This window comes from Notothenia rossii, assembly GCF_949606895.1.
Source record: "Notothenia rossii genome assembly, chromosome: 4".
In the NCBI taxonomy this organism is placed as follows: Eukaryota; Metazoa; Chordata; class Actinopteri; order Perciformes; family Nototheniidae; genus Notothenia; species Notothenia rossii.
In genome coordinates this window covers 64,261,909-64,276,383 of record NC_136902.1, presented here as the reverse complement: position 1 = coordinate 64,276,383, position 14,475 = coordinate 64,261,909, and the positions used below count along the sequence as shown (strand labels likewise).

The following is a 14,475-nucleotide window of genomic DNA, read 5'->3' as shown; positions in this document are numbered from 1 at the left end:
CCTGAGGGAGGATTAGGCAAATTAAGCCGCTGACGTCACTTCTTCTTCTTCTGCTTTGGGTTTACGGGCAGGCCGCAAACAACTTCAAGGCGTATACTGCCATCCAAAGTCCCCCAGCCAATCAGAAATAGGAACCTTTTTCTCCCACGAAAGTACCTGCTCTCTAGCAAAAGGGGGTAAAAAGGTTCTCATTAAGTAATTTTAGTTCCGGATTTTTTTAGTGTGAACGCAACATTTCGGAACTAAAGTGGGAAAATTACTGCGGTGTGAACGCGCCTTATGAAATAACTGGTCCGATAGGAATCAATGTGTCACATGGGCCACTTTTAGATAGTGTTAATACATCTCACCACTAAATGTTCTGGCATTGCATTGGTTAGCTATTTTTGGTGTGCAGCACATGTATAGAAAATGTAAATATTATTATAAAATATTTTGTAATTTGCAGTTCCAAGCTGTTTGAGAACCTTTGTGAAACAATTATTTTATTAGGAGTTAATAAGACAAACAATCCAACAAAAGGGATTTGTATAAAACACTCAAAATAAATGATTGTGCCAGGTTATTTAGACTAACTTATAGGGATGTAATGATACCAAAAACTCACGGTATGATAATATCGTGATAAAAAGCCCACGGTACAATATTTATCGCGATATTGAAAAATAAAGGGAAACAAATGTGCTTTTTTTTTTTTTTACTTGAATTTTTTTTCTTTATTAAATGATAAATCTGATTTTTACAACATTTTAGTAGGATAGTAGTATTTTAAAGTGTCATATAATAATCAGACCCTGCAATATAATAAATCAAGTTTCACTTTAGTTTTTCAAGTACCGTAATTTTCGGACTATAAGCCGCGCCTTTTCCCCAATTTTTCGACGCTGTGGCTTATATAACGGTGCGGCTAATCTATGGATTTTTACAGCTAACGGCCACTAGGGGACCTCCTAAATCTATGGATTTTACAGGTTACAGTCCACCACCTTTAACTCTATGGGCTCTATGGCCGGTCCGCGCCCCCCACCTTTAAGCGGCGGGCTCCAGCAGGAAAAGCTGGAGGCCGGAAAAGAGTGAGACAGGTAGCGCGCAAAAGTAAAAGTGGAACCGAGAGTGGTACGAGAGACAGAACGAGAGCAAGACAGACATACATTACGAGAGCGAGACAGTTTGTCCCCGTACCACTGCTCTAGATCACTGCCGGTACGTGCGCTGGGAGCGCACCGTTTAAGTTTGAAAGTTGAAAAGTTTGTGTGTCTGAAACGCTATGTGGTACAGTACAGTTTACACAGCACAGTACATGCTCTGTAGCTACTATTGCACTAAATGGTAACACTTGAATACGTTATGCAAATATGGAACTTGTTTGTTGAAATGTTAATAAATGGGAGCTTCCTCAAACAGCCATCTCTTTCCCGACAATCCCCTCTGTTCACGAACCCTTACATATGGTAATTAAGCATTAAAACACCTGCGGCTTATAGTCCAGTGCGGCTTATATATGTACACAACATTCAATTTAGCTGCTGCGGCTTATATTCAGGTGCGCCTTATAGTCCGAAAATTACGGTAACTCAAATCTAACTCACTAACTCACTCAGTCAGCATCATCAAGGTTATCTTTAGAAATATGAACATGTCCACATTTCCAGGTAGAAGCTGGGATGTTTGGGCGTTTACAATATCCCCTGCTGTGGAAACAACTATCTTGCTTGGTACTGAGGTTGCTGGGACTTAGAGATATGCTTTGGCCATGGGTGACAGCAGTGGGTAAAACTGTGCATTGTCTCTCCACCACCAAGAAGGTGAGGCTTATTGACAGGGTGAGATATAAATATACTGTTGGTACTTGTCAATGTCTCTAGGTATGTAAATGTAGCCCTCTAAATCCGATGTCCTTTTGTGTTATCTGTTGTTTTATGTTCATGTTGTAACCTACTTGCTACCATGTTGGACATGTCTCCCTTGAAAAAGAGTTCGATGATCTCAATAGGACCATCTGGTTAAATAAAGTAAAAAAATATATATTAAAAAAAAAAAATTATTTACATTTTTTTTTTTTTTCGCGGTAGATTTTGTCCGTCTCACGACGGTATTGAGACATTTATTTACCGCGATATTCGATATATCGTTACATCCCTACTAGCTTATGATTCTGTCTCTATCTAGCAACCTTATCATATTCCTTTTGGTTTGGTTTTTCGTCTTTGTTTTGCAGGAATAGAGACAAATTGTTTCTCACATAGCAAAAGCGCATATTCATTCATATGAATGAGGTGTAAATGTGTCGGACCTTGGTATTGTGGTGTTCCACATTAAAAGCAAACATTTAAAAAGCAATAAAGATACATTTAGGATATATAGATAAATGAGATGAAAAATTATAAAAATGTGTAATAAAGCCATTATAACGCATCAGTACAGAATGCAATACAAAACGGCACCAAGTATCCTAGAAATCAGCATTCTCAGCAATGTGTTTGCTATTGTGCGGCATTGTATACATATGACAGAAGATATTTTAAGCATTTTTTTCTGATCAGTGTGTACAGAAGTATTTTTCAGAATATGGTTTCATGCTAAGTTAGTAATTAGGTTTGTTTTAGAAATGTGCTTTGTTGTATAAAGATCCATAAATGAACATTATTGAAGGTTGTAAAAAAGGAGCAAATAAATAACTATTTTTTAAACTATTTCAAAAATAATAATGAAAAAATAAGAGAAATGTTTCAAAAATATATAAAATAAGCAAAAAAATGAAAACGATAAGAGACGGACACATTTTTCTAAAGGCCAAAGATATGTGTGGTACATCAGAATGTATGGTGGTTGAGCTTAACAGTTATTAAATAGACCGTGATGAATAGACACATATACAGAAGTGTGCAAGATTTACAGTATTGAAAATTAGAAATGGATCACAGGATGATTGTGATCTTTAAAGATGATTGGTGATTTCATAATTTATACAAAATATATACTGCTGCCATTTTCTTGATTGAGGTGTCACTGCCCCTCATGCTACCTACATCTTTATACTCTCAGAATAATGAATGACATGTATTGAAGTGGTTGTGTATGTTTGCAGTTAAAACCTACATTTCCACATCCTACCACTGGGAGGAGCTAAAGACCATAACTTTGAGTCATGTCCTGTGTTTTTGTTGTTTGAAGGTATTTCTATTAACTCGGCTTACACAACATTAACCCTTTTTTTATAAAGCCTAAACTAGATTCCGATAGATCGCACTGCTCAGAAGCAGCTATTGTTGGTGTCGTATGGTACAATAGATCACCATTACTAATCAATGGAGGTACTTGTCAAGTACTTGTTCAATGCTGTCATCCTCTTGGAAGTGTATCCTCTTACAGTTAATGAGGGCGCTTCTTAGAGCGCACTCATAGACACTTTGTCCCCCTTTGTTTGTTATGCGTTTTTCTTCATGAATAATGAATATCCACTGTGGCTCAGTTGTCATATTAGCTTACTCGGGGACAAGTGAATTTCATTTTTCATTGTGTTTGTCCACATTGCACATGTGACCGGTAACTTTGATCAATTAGCAATATTTGTCAATGAGCATACATACTGCTGAAAATATTTTACAATTGAGTGAAAAGTCATTACGAAAAAAAGATGTATTTTTAGTGCCAGAAGGCGCCTTTATTTGAGATGCAGTGTTGAAAGGGGGAGACTTTGCCTAAAATGTTCGGCCGGCTCTGGAGTCTAACCCACTTACTTGGCAGCTGACCGCCGGCTCTATCCACTAAACTATCTGGCGGCCTAATAACCCATTTTTTAACCCATTGTCAGCAAATGGATTATGCATCGGATTATAAAACTATATTTAAACTAAAAATGCCTCTCCTCTCCCAATCTGCATTTGAATCAATTTTAGAGGTACCTTTTTAAACAAGCCTTAAAAGTTTTGTATAGCCAAGCATTTAATCACCACCATTATAACATATTGTCCAGATACAAGTCTTTACGTTTTGAAAATCTAATATTTTGAATGAGCCACACATTTTGTTTTGCTTTCCAATATATGAATATGGTTAATATACATTTAACATCTTACTATTTCTAAATGGATTGGTTAAGTAACATTTTTTTCAGCAGTGTACGGAAGTCCCCTTTCCCTAAAGCTCTGTCAATGCCTCATTACTTTAGTTTTAAGGATTTTGAACTTCTGAAGTGAACTTCTCTCTTGCGGTTACAACTGGAAGTACTGTCGTAGAGACCAGGCTTCAATAACAAACTGTTTTGCTGTGATAAATGAATCTCATGTAAACAGGACACATTTTCCATAAAACTGTGGACCTTCAGTCGTGTTTTGCCCTTGGCAAGTATAGTTTTTGCCTTTGGCATATTTGTGGGGTTTGTGTTCAACTTGTATTTCCACGCGTCACATTCAGTGATCATTGGTTTGATTCCACTTCGCTCTATTCCTCTGGCCTTGTTTCCCTGCTATCCAGTTGCATTTCTGATGAATCCAAACAGTGAGGGAAAGCTAAGACTCGAGTTGTTTTCTCCTTTTACCTTCTTTTTTGTCAGCCTGTGCTGCGAGTCGAGGAGCGATTATGAGCTGTGGGATGTTTTTTTATTATTGATAGCCATGTAGGAGTCTCCTATCTCTCTCTCTATGCTGATGCATAAATATTTAATCTGCAGTCAGCTCTTAAAGATGAGGAGATATGAAGGGCTGGGGTATTAATTGGAGCCCGTGGAGGCCTTGTTGGTGCCGCTGAGTCCCGTCTTCCCTCTGGTGTGTGTGTGTGTGTTTGTGTGAGCAACACAGAGTACAGGTCATCTTCAGACATCTCTGTTCAGTGTGTCGTCTAAGTGATGACTATCAGTAGTGGTGTAGCGGAGCGCAGTTGATCTGTGATCCATGCAGATCTCCCTCACGGTTTAATTACACAGCCACCATCACTGTGTGAAGTAAAGTTCTGCTGCCGATCGAAGGCGTAGGTACATTATAGTCCAAAAGTATTTTGGTGCTGCATAGATATCCCGGGCTACAAATCGTACTCTACATACTTAATAAAATATCTTTGTTTGTTACAGATCCTTTTTAAAAATCACAACATGATCATTTTAAATGATAATGACAATAAGGAATCATCGATCCCTCCAACAATGTGAATCATATTGCAATAGCAATATTATTATTTTTTCCTAATTATGCAGCCCTGAAATTAAAGTTTAAAGGTGAAAAAATGTATGTATATGTACAAGATGGGGAATAACGACCGGTTTAACTGCCTAACACTAGCTCATACTAGCTTAAAATACACAACTAAAACAATTAAGGAAACGATTAAAAAAATGTCTAAGCGCATTTTTATAAAATAAATATGCCAAAATGTGTTTCCCAATCTTTGAGTGGTATATTTTTATGCAAATAACCACTATAGATGTAATAATATGAAGGTAAAATAATAACATCAAGCATTTTTTCAAAGATTTTTTCGTTCGGCCACCAGTTTCTTTATTTCAAATACAGTTAAAAGGGAGAGATAGAGGAGAGGACATGCGTAACAGGTCGAATTGAAACCCCTTAGTACATTGGCCACCTTCAGCTGATCTTTCCAGTGGCCCTATGTTAAGCATTTCTCATTGGTTTTACCTGACTTTGATGCTTGGGAAATTACTTTTAGTATCAGTGGTGTGCCTCCAATAGCACATTTTAGTTTGTTTTTGCGAAAAATAATCCTGGCTGTGACTCCAAAACGAAATACGATTTGAACCCTGAGTTCAGAGATGTGAGATGTGTTGCACTCCTTACTATCAGCCTCTTACACACAGCTTGATCAGGGATAGAGAGAGAGAGCTCGGACGCACAGGCCTGCAGGGTCAAAGGGTTTTACCCCTCTGCCTTCACACACACATACATAAACACATAAAGTCAAAAGAACCCCCTTCTAAGATGCATTGGCACTAATAAGTGCAATATATATTTTTAATAGGAGGTAGAATGACTACACAAGTAGTAATAAAATGAATCTTAATTGTTGTCAACAATGCCTTTTCGGGACGGTGTTGTGAAATTAGCTGTAACTAATGTTGTCTTTTCGCAGCAATAGCGTTGGCACACTGCAGTCACAATAATTCAAAGAGAGAATGTTGCGCATATACACAGCTCAATAAATGTATTTTTTAAGAAACACAGACACAAAATATATGCTTGTAATCACGGTCACACGCACACACTTTCCCACAGAGCCTGCACCAGTGCTGTGGTTTTGTAGCACTTTAGCCTCAACAGCACCCCAGTTAATGCCCATTAAAACCACAGCGGGCCCTGCCGTCTGGTCCCAGCCGCCAAAAGAAAGGGCCCGGTGCTCCACTGGATAAGGGGACTGATGGTTTGTTAAAAAAAAGGGAAAAAAAGCATGGTTTTGCAGAGGTGAAAAGAAGTCGGGGAATACAAGATGCTTTTAAAGGAGATTGAGACAAGGGCCATTAGGTGATGTCGCCTCGCTGTCTGTGTGAAGACGCACCCAGCGCTGGCGCCTGGGCTCCGCTGTGCGTGTGTCAAGTCAAAGTCAAATCAGACTGCAGGGCGAACACCCGCCAGCACACACTCCGCTCTTAGGGATCCGGAGCACCAATCACACAGCTCCTTAAGTACTGGTATCTCAAAGGGAGGCTGTTTCTGTCTCAGTTTGGGAACATATTAGATTCATGGGTCAATTTACCCAGTGTAGCATATCCCTACTGATTCTTTTTAGAGCTGAGGTGATGTTTTATTTGAGTTTTTACAGTGGAAACTTTAGGATTACTGCTGTGTGACCAAGAGGGAGCTTTTTATTTTTAGGTTTAGAGTTTCAGGCTTAACAGGTCAAATGTAGCCTAAGACATCTCCCTTCTTTGATACCTCTTTTAACCAGACTTCAGAGCGTTACACGTATAATTAAACGTAATGTGGAAACTTTAGAGATGAATGTTTATATTGGAAGAAATGTATGGCTGCCCCCATTGATTAGTTGGTTATTAGTCACCTAACTATTTATTTTCTTAGTTTTAATAATACAAAAAGGAAGCTTATCTCCGCTACCTAGGTCAAAGATGTGCTTGGAAAATGCTTGCTTTTCCGACCAAAGACATGTCATTACCGTCCAAAATCAACAGAAAAAGGAGAAAAACAGATTTTCTTGTATCATTTTGCCAATAGTAATAACAATTTTTATTTTCAATTAATTTGATTGACACCCTATTACACTTTGCCAAGTTATCTCACTGTTATCTAGGGGTGTAACGATTCACAGAATTCACGGTTCTTGACTTACCTCTGTTTGGGGGTCACGGTTCGGTAAGGGTTCGGTACAACAAGAAAAAACAAAAAAAAGTCCCAAATGCATAATTCCAGGTTTGTTGTTATTTATTTTTTAACAGTAGTGCAAGTTTCAGTATAAAAATTACATTTTGAATAATTAACTGTATTACACAGTTAAAAACAAACCGCAAACAGTACCACACACTTAGATGGCCATATTATCTATAATGGCTGATGTCAAACTAAAAGGTTTCATCAAGCTGCAAAACTAAAAAGAATGTCTTGAAAATATTACAAAATAAATAATAAGAAAGTGTTTCCAGGGCGCTAAGCCGTTGAAATATATATGTCAATAGCTTCCGTTATAAATTCTTTATTATCCTGCCGGCTTATTTTGGCCGTCTTCTTCTCCCACATTCCACATCGCAGAAACTCCGTTCAAGCATCAAAACGTTCAGCTCGGTCGGGAATCGATTGCTATTACTTTTCTCATTCATAACTTTCATAATTCCAGAGATACAGTGGGGCAAAAAAGTATTTAGTCAGCCACCAATTGTGCAAGTTCTCCCACTTAAAAAGATGAGAGAGGTCTGTAATTTTCCTCCTAGATATATCTCAACTATGAGAGACAAAATGAGAAAAAAAAAAATCCAGAAAATCACAGTCTGATTTTTAAAGAATTTATTTGCAAATTATGGTGGAAAATAAGTATTTGGTCACCTACAAACAAACAAGATTTCTGGCTCTCACAGACCTGTAACTTCTTCTTTAAGAGCCTCCTCTGTCCTCCACTTGTTAACTGTATTAATGGCACCTGTTTGAACTCGTTATCAGTATAAAAGACACCTGTCCACAACCTCAAACAGTCACACTCCAAACTCCACTATGGCCAAGAACAAAGAGCTGTCAAAGGACACCAGAAACAAAATTGTAGACCTGCACCAGGCTGGGAAGACTCAATCTGCAATAGGTAAGCAGCTTGGTGTGAAGAAATCAACTCCATGAGTGTTTTTTATTGGTTAAGTGGTCCTTGGTATGAAAAAGTTTGAGAAACACTGCGCTAGTGGATTGTCAAAGGGGGAGCCTCGTTGCGGGGAAATTATACAGATGGCTAGTCCGCCTGTGAAAATGTCTATGCAAACGTTATGAGTAATAATTATAAAAAAAAAATTATAAAAAAAAGTAATCCTTTTTTTTGTATAATGGTTTATTTTTTTTAATTTTCCATTTTTATTTTGTAATCATCTTGCGACCCCCCACTCATGTGATTTTCTGGATTTTTTTTTTCTCATTTTGTCTCTCATAGTTGAGGTATACCTAGGATGAAAATTACAGGCCTCTCATCTTTTTAAGTGGGAGAACCTGCACAATTGGTGGCTGACTAAATACTTTTTTCCCCCACTGTATATCCCATAATTCATCACATTTTTAACATGGAAGTCAATGGAGAAACTCTTCAGACTTGAACAATCTTCATGCAACTTCAATTGCTAACTGCTCCTTCATACTTTCACTCAGAAACCTCATTCCAACTTAAAAATGTTACACATCTTTCTGACATTATTCGTGTGATACAACTTTGAAATCTGAGAGGCCTTCAGATTTAGAGTGCGTGATGTCACAGCTAGAGTGGAGGATAGATTGAAATTCGCCTTCATATTTATTTTTAAACCTGCCATAATTCCCAAACCCTACATTCCTGAGACATAAGTTTTCATGAGAAATGTAGGAAAACATCTCGTAGCTTGAAAAATAAAAAAAATTAAGCAAAAATATTTAAACAAAATGCCTCTTGAGGGCATGAAGTGACAACAACTTTCAACATGTCTGTAACATGTCATTAAACCCCATTGTAAATTCAACCTCATCTTTCCCCACCACAGCAACCTCCTCTCACTGATTACTGCACATCACCATGGAAACCTTTGATCTCTGGACACGTCGTTAGCTCAAATATAAACACCTGTGTCATGGAACACAATGATGTCATAACTCCAACTGACATGCTCAGAGCAGCAGACTTCAGATAATGGTCAACACAGCGCTACATCAAATCTGATGTTACGTAATGTGGTGTTACTATGGCAACACATCCCTCGCCATAAAACAGCAGCAGACTTCAGATAATGGTTAATGGTCCTGCTCTCAACAGCTATATGTCAATTATGGGGTGTCATCATATGGCGTTTCCGTGGAAACGCATCCCTCGCCATTAAACACGATGTCGCTGTAACTCCAATGGACACGGTCCGATCGTCCTCCAAACTTCGCTTCTATATCACCGGTCCATGCCTCAACAGCTCTACGCCAAATCTGAGATCTCACCATAGGCTGTTGCCATGGAAATGCATCCCTCGCCATAAAACACGATGTTGTCGTGATACCTATGCAAATGGTCTAAAACAGCACCAGACTTCAGATAATGGTTAATGTTCCGGCCCTCAACAGCTCTATGTCAATTACGGGGTGTCATCATATGCCATTTCCATGGAAACGCATCCCTCGCCATGAAACACGATGTCGCTGTAACTCCAATGGACACGGTCCGATCGTCCCTAAACTTCGCTTGTATATCACCGTTCCATGCCTCAACAGCTCTATGCCAAATCTGAGATCTCACCATAGGCTGTTTCCATGGAAACGCATCCCTTGCCAAAAAATACGATGTTTTCGTAACTGATATGAAAATGGTCAAAACACCACCAGACTTCAGATGACAGTTAATGGTCCAGCCCTCAACATGTCTATGTACCATTAGTGAGTCTTCCTCAAAAGCTGTTGCCATGGCAACTCATCCCTTGCAATAAAACACGATATTGCTATAACTCCTATGAAAATTGCCAAAGTGCTAAAACTTCACGTGTGCTAACAGTCCGGCCGTGAAGACATCTACGGGACAGTTTTAAGATTTCTTCAAATGATGTTGCCATGACAACACAATGCTCACCATGAAACACGGTTTTCTCATAACTTCAGTGAAAATGCTCAAAACAGCCCAAAACTTCACAGGTTTGGTAATGATGCAGCCATCAACATATCTAAGCGTATTATGGGGTGTCATCACATACCGTTGCCATGGCGACAGATCATTCGCCATCAAGCTAGTTCAATAGTTTGCAGTTGAAATATTCTGCTGCTTTTTTTACTTTTCTTTTTTTCTCTTATCACACATTCAAGCCCCCAGTGTCCATGTATCATTTCAATCTAAATTCTTCACTTTCTTCTTACACATTACATTTCAGCATAGCAATTCAGCGTCAGCTTTTCAGCATAAAGCATTCCCACTAGCAATTTCTTCAGGAATTGCATTCTCTAGTTTCTTTTGGTCTCTTGGCTTTCATGTCTATTGGCTTCTTAAAAACAGCGGGGATAAGCTGTTCAACTGCTGTTGTCTTTCGCCGGGCTCCGGTGATAGGCAAATCCGGCTGATGCCTTCTGATATGATTTAGCATGTTTGGCGTGTGTTACCTTTAGCATACCGCACCGCTTTCAAACAACGCCGACACACCATCCTTGTCCGATCCACCACTCGCACTCCATCGTTATTGTAGTCCACAGGGAACCCGATATTTTCCCACACAGCTGATTTAAAAGAAGCAAGTGGGTCTTCTAGCTCCTGTGTGTTATCTAAAATTGCCATACTAACTTGTCTTCTTCTTGTATTTTGATTATTTCTTTGTGTTTTCTTCTTCATTTGTTGTTTAAGGGCGGCTGGCAAACAGCTTTTAGGCGCAATACCGCCTCCTGGATTATATATAGTGTAATGGATACTGCCCTGAGTGACAGACTTTAAAAAAAGGCGTATTCGTTGTGTGACTGCATGTGCCGAACCGTGACGGTTCGGGACGGATACCGTTACACCCCTACATTCTACAAAATTTTTTATTAAGGAAAGATCATTTTATACACAAATAATAACACTGTATTTATATACTTGATATATTATCAAATAGGGATGAGACAAATGTCCAAAAACTACACCATATCAGTTTAGTTTTAAGGAATAGGAAGGCCTATAAGAGTGTCTTCTTCTGTAGGCAGTAGGTGGAGTTACTGCTGGGTTGTGCTCCCACCTTTGTGGCGGGGATGTGAGCAGCAGACGACAGGAGGAGAGTGGCAGGCCAGAGGTGGCAGGTGGCTTTTTGCCACTAGTCTTGGCGTGATGGTTACTGTGATATTTTGGGGCTAAATAATTTAAGGTGCAACAACACGTCTCCCCTCGCCACCACGAAATGTGGCCCCTGTCTGCATGTTTCATTAATGCCGTCGCCTCCAAAGCCCCTCCATAATTCAGCATTCACTAGAGGAGCTGCGATGTGTCGCCACACAGCTCACTGACACCGGGGACACGGGGAAGGAGAGGCCGGATGCAGAGGAGGTGAAAGATGGGGAGATAGTTACCAGGGATTAGAGGGGATGTGTAAAAGTGCAAGGAAGACTACAGTTCACTGCTTCTCTCTAGTTGTTTCGCCACATTGTCTCAATTGGCAGAAAGATCTTCCCCACTTAACCGTGTCACTGGCAAGGGCTGAGCATAGCACCTACCATGCCTGGAAAAGGCGATGAATTATTCAAACCTTGTTGTGGCTTCTTATGTGCTAAATACTGCTCATTCCCATTTATGTTGCCTAGCTGTGCTTCTTTTTAAGAACTGGAGAGTATAGAATACATTCCCTTTTTAAATGAACACTTCAATATCTTTTGAGACAATCAGAACAATAGATTATTTTTTCTGAAAAAGGCAATGTCTATTAATCTTGGTAAGTAAAGGTTGTTCTAAATTGGTAAAACCTTCCTATGCACTAAAATGATCTCAAACCCTGTATCTAAATAACCAAAGTCAGTATGCTTTATTTATCTTGGGGCAAATTGGGTTTTAATGACCGCTTTTTTTTATTCAATCCAAAAAATATAATGAATAGTATAGTGTGTATATATATATATATATATATCTGTATAGTTATAACACTGTTATTTCTTGCTTAAACAAACTTATATTGTGTGACTTTGTTGTTTTAGAGCGATTTTGTATTCGTCAAAGCTGCACAATAACACAAACCAGCGAACGTTGAACTTGCACCTGAGTGTAGATTGAGATTATTTTTGTGCTTTCCGACGACAAGGTAAGGTGGTGATTTTTTTTTAAATAATAATAGTTATTTTTTTCGGTGGCTAAAAAATGTTTTTACTTGCTCTCCCAACCACACCAGTAACTTGGCTTGCTCCCATGCTGCCTCATAATACACCGACTAACGATACAAACCTCGTACAACCCCAGTTCAAAAAAAGCCCTTCCATTTGAATACCAGCTTCCTTTGTTTTTTTGTCTTGAAGTTATACAAAGAGGTGTGTAGTTGAGCCTGCAGATCGACATTTTATAGCCCAGCCTGTCAGCTAAACACCGGTCTGTGTCAGATGTTGTCCCTAAAATATTGATGAAGGTGCTCATGTCTATAATTTTGGTGTCTGTAATTTCTGTGTTGAGTGTCTAACATTTGCATGGCTGAAAGCCTTTGCTGAAGGTGCTGAAAATGCATATGACTGCACAGTCAAATGCTCTAGTTCACACCCATGCAGTTCGAGTTATCAGACCAGTCTCGTGATGTACATGGCCTATATTAATGCTGACTGGGGCGTAAAGTAACACCTTGGTTGGACATAGTCTAATATGAATGGGTGAATTGTTTAAACCCACTTGGAACCAGCTTTTGTACATATATTTCCTTTATGAATTTAATATGAGAATTAGATTTGGAACATTCCCTGTTCCAAGGACTTGACTCCAGGGTGTAAATTACTATTATGTGTGATTGTTTTAAAATTCGTTTTTATCTGTATATGTATAGTGTTTTTGTTTTCCTTTTTTAAAAGCTTTCTCTGAATAAATGATACCATTATTTTATTTATTTGTATTATTATTTGGATATTTCCATGTTCTTTAGATATTCAATTACATTTTGGACCAAGTTTTGTGGCTTCATAAATTGGTAGAATACTGTGAGCTTGAAATACGATCTTATTTAAAGCCACTCAAAGGGTTCCTCCATGATGGGATTTACTCATCCGTAATGACCTTAGAATGTCTATTTTCATTATTTAGAGGTTCACTGTTTATCTTTTGGGGCGTTTCCCTTTCCTGTAGTGATTTCTATAGGTTTTTGTGAATGTAAATGGTCAAAGGCTAAATTCCCAAGGATCTCTCTCCTTTTTGGACTCCTTTTTTACTTCTGTAACATAATTACATCACTATGTTACATGTGCGCTTCTATTGGCTAGCTCTCCAAGACATTGTACGTGATAGGTTAAAGGGGGGGGGCATCTATCTCTAAGCGGTTGACCAATCACAACAGAGCTGGCCAGCTAACCAATCAGAGCAGACTGGGCTCTGGTTTCAGACAGAGGGTGAAAAGAGGTGCTGCAGTATGAGAAAAAAAAAGACCTTTTCAAACATTAGAGCATGAAAACATGTCATAGTAGAGGCACAAAATAGAAATATGAACCTGAAAATGAGCTTAATATGGCCACTTTAATGTTACAAATCCAAGAAGCAACCTTTAACTTCACTTTTAAAAAGAATAAAAGAGTGAAAACATGATATGGGTAGTACAGTCAAATAAAGTAGAGATATGATAATATTGGTTGCAGGATACTTCCCTTTGTTCTGTATTTACCAACCCTGTTGCATTTTATCAGCAAGAGCATTTTTCCTTTATACTCTTCGCCTCCTGGAATCGGCTCCTTTCCAAGTGCAGCCTGGCAGATGATGGCTGTTTTGTTTAGTAGTAGATCTGCCTAAAGTACATAAGATAAATTATTCATCTGCTGCTCAAGATTGCACTGGAAAGCTATTGGAGTACAAACAGTTTACTGAGTTGAAGACGCACGTAAGGGGGGTCCTTGTCGATGTAACACTGCATATTTAGTGAATGTGCCATGTTTTATTGATGGGAACGTCCCGGGCTCAATTGCTTTAGGAGGCACCAACCTGACGAAATCTTCCCCATGCTTCATTTCACCACTATGAGGCAATCACACTGGCATGCAAGAAATGATCAACGCTCTCATACGGTCTCATTTCCCTGGCCGCCATTCTTGTTGTCCTCTGTACCGCACACAAGCAGCAGAGTAAATGCCGGTGCTGCTTTGTGCGGTGTTTTTAAGGAACACTGGAGTTGGCTGATGCAGGTAACCAGAA

At 38.9% G+C, this 14,475-nt stretch overlaps 1 protein-coding gene across 5 annotated transcripts in view; it reads left to right on the top strand.

Annotated features, from left to right (window-relative positions):
- The window catches only part of brip1 (BRCA1 interacting helicase 1), a 128,060-nt gene that overhangs the window by 31,753 nt on the left and 81,832 nt on the right, over nt 1-14,475 (top strand). The window lies entirely within an intron of this gene.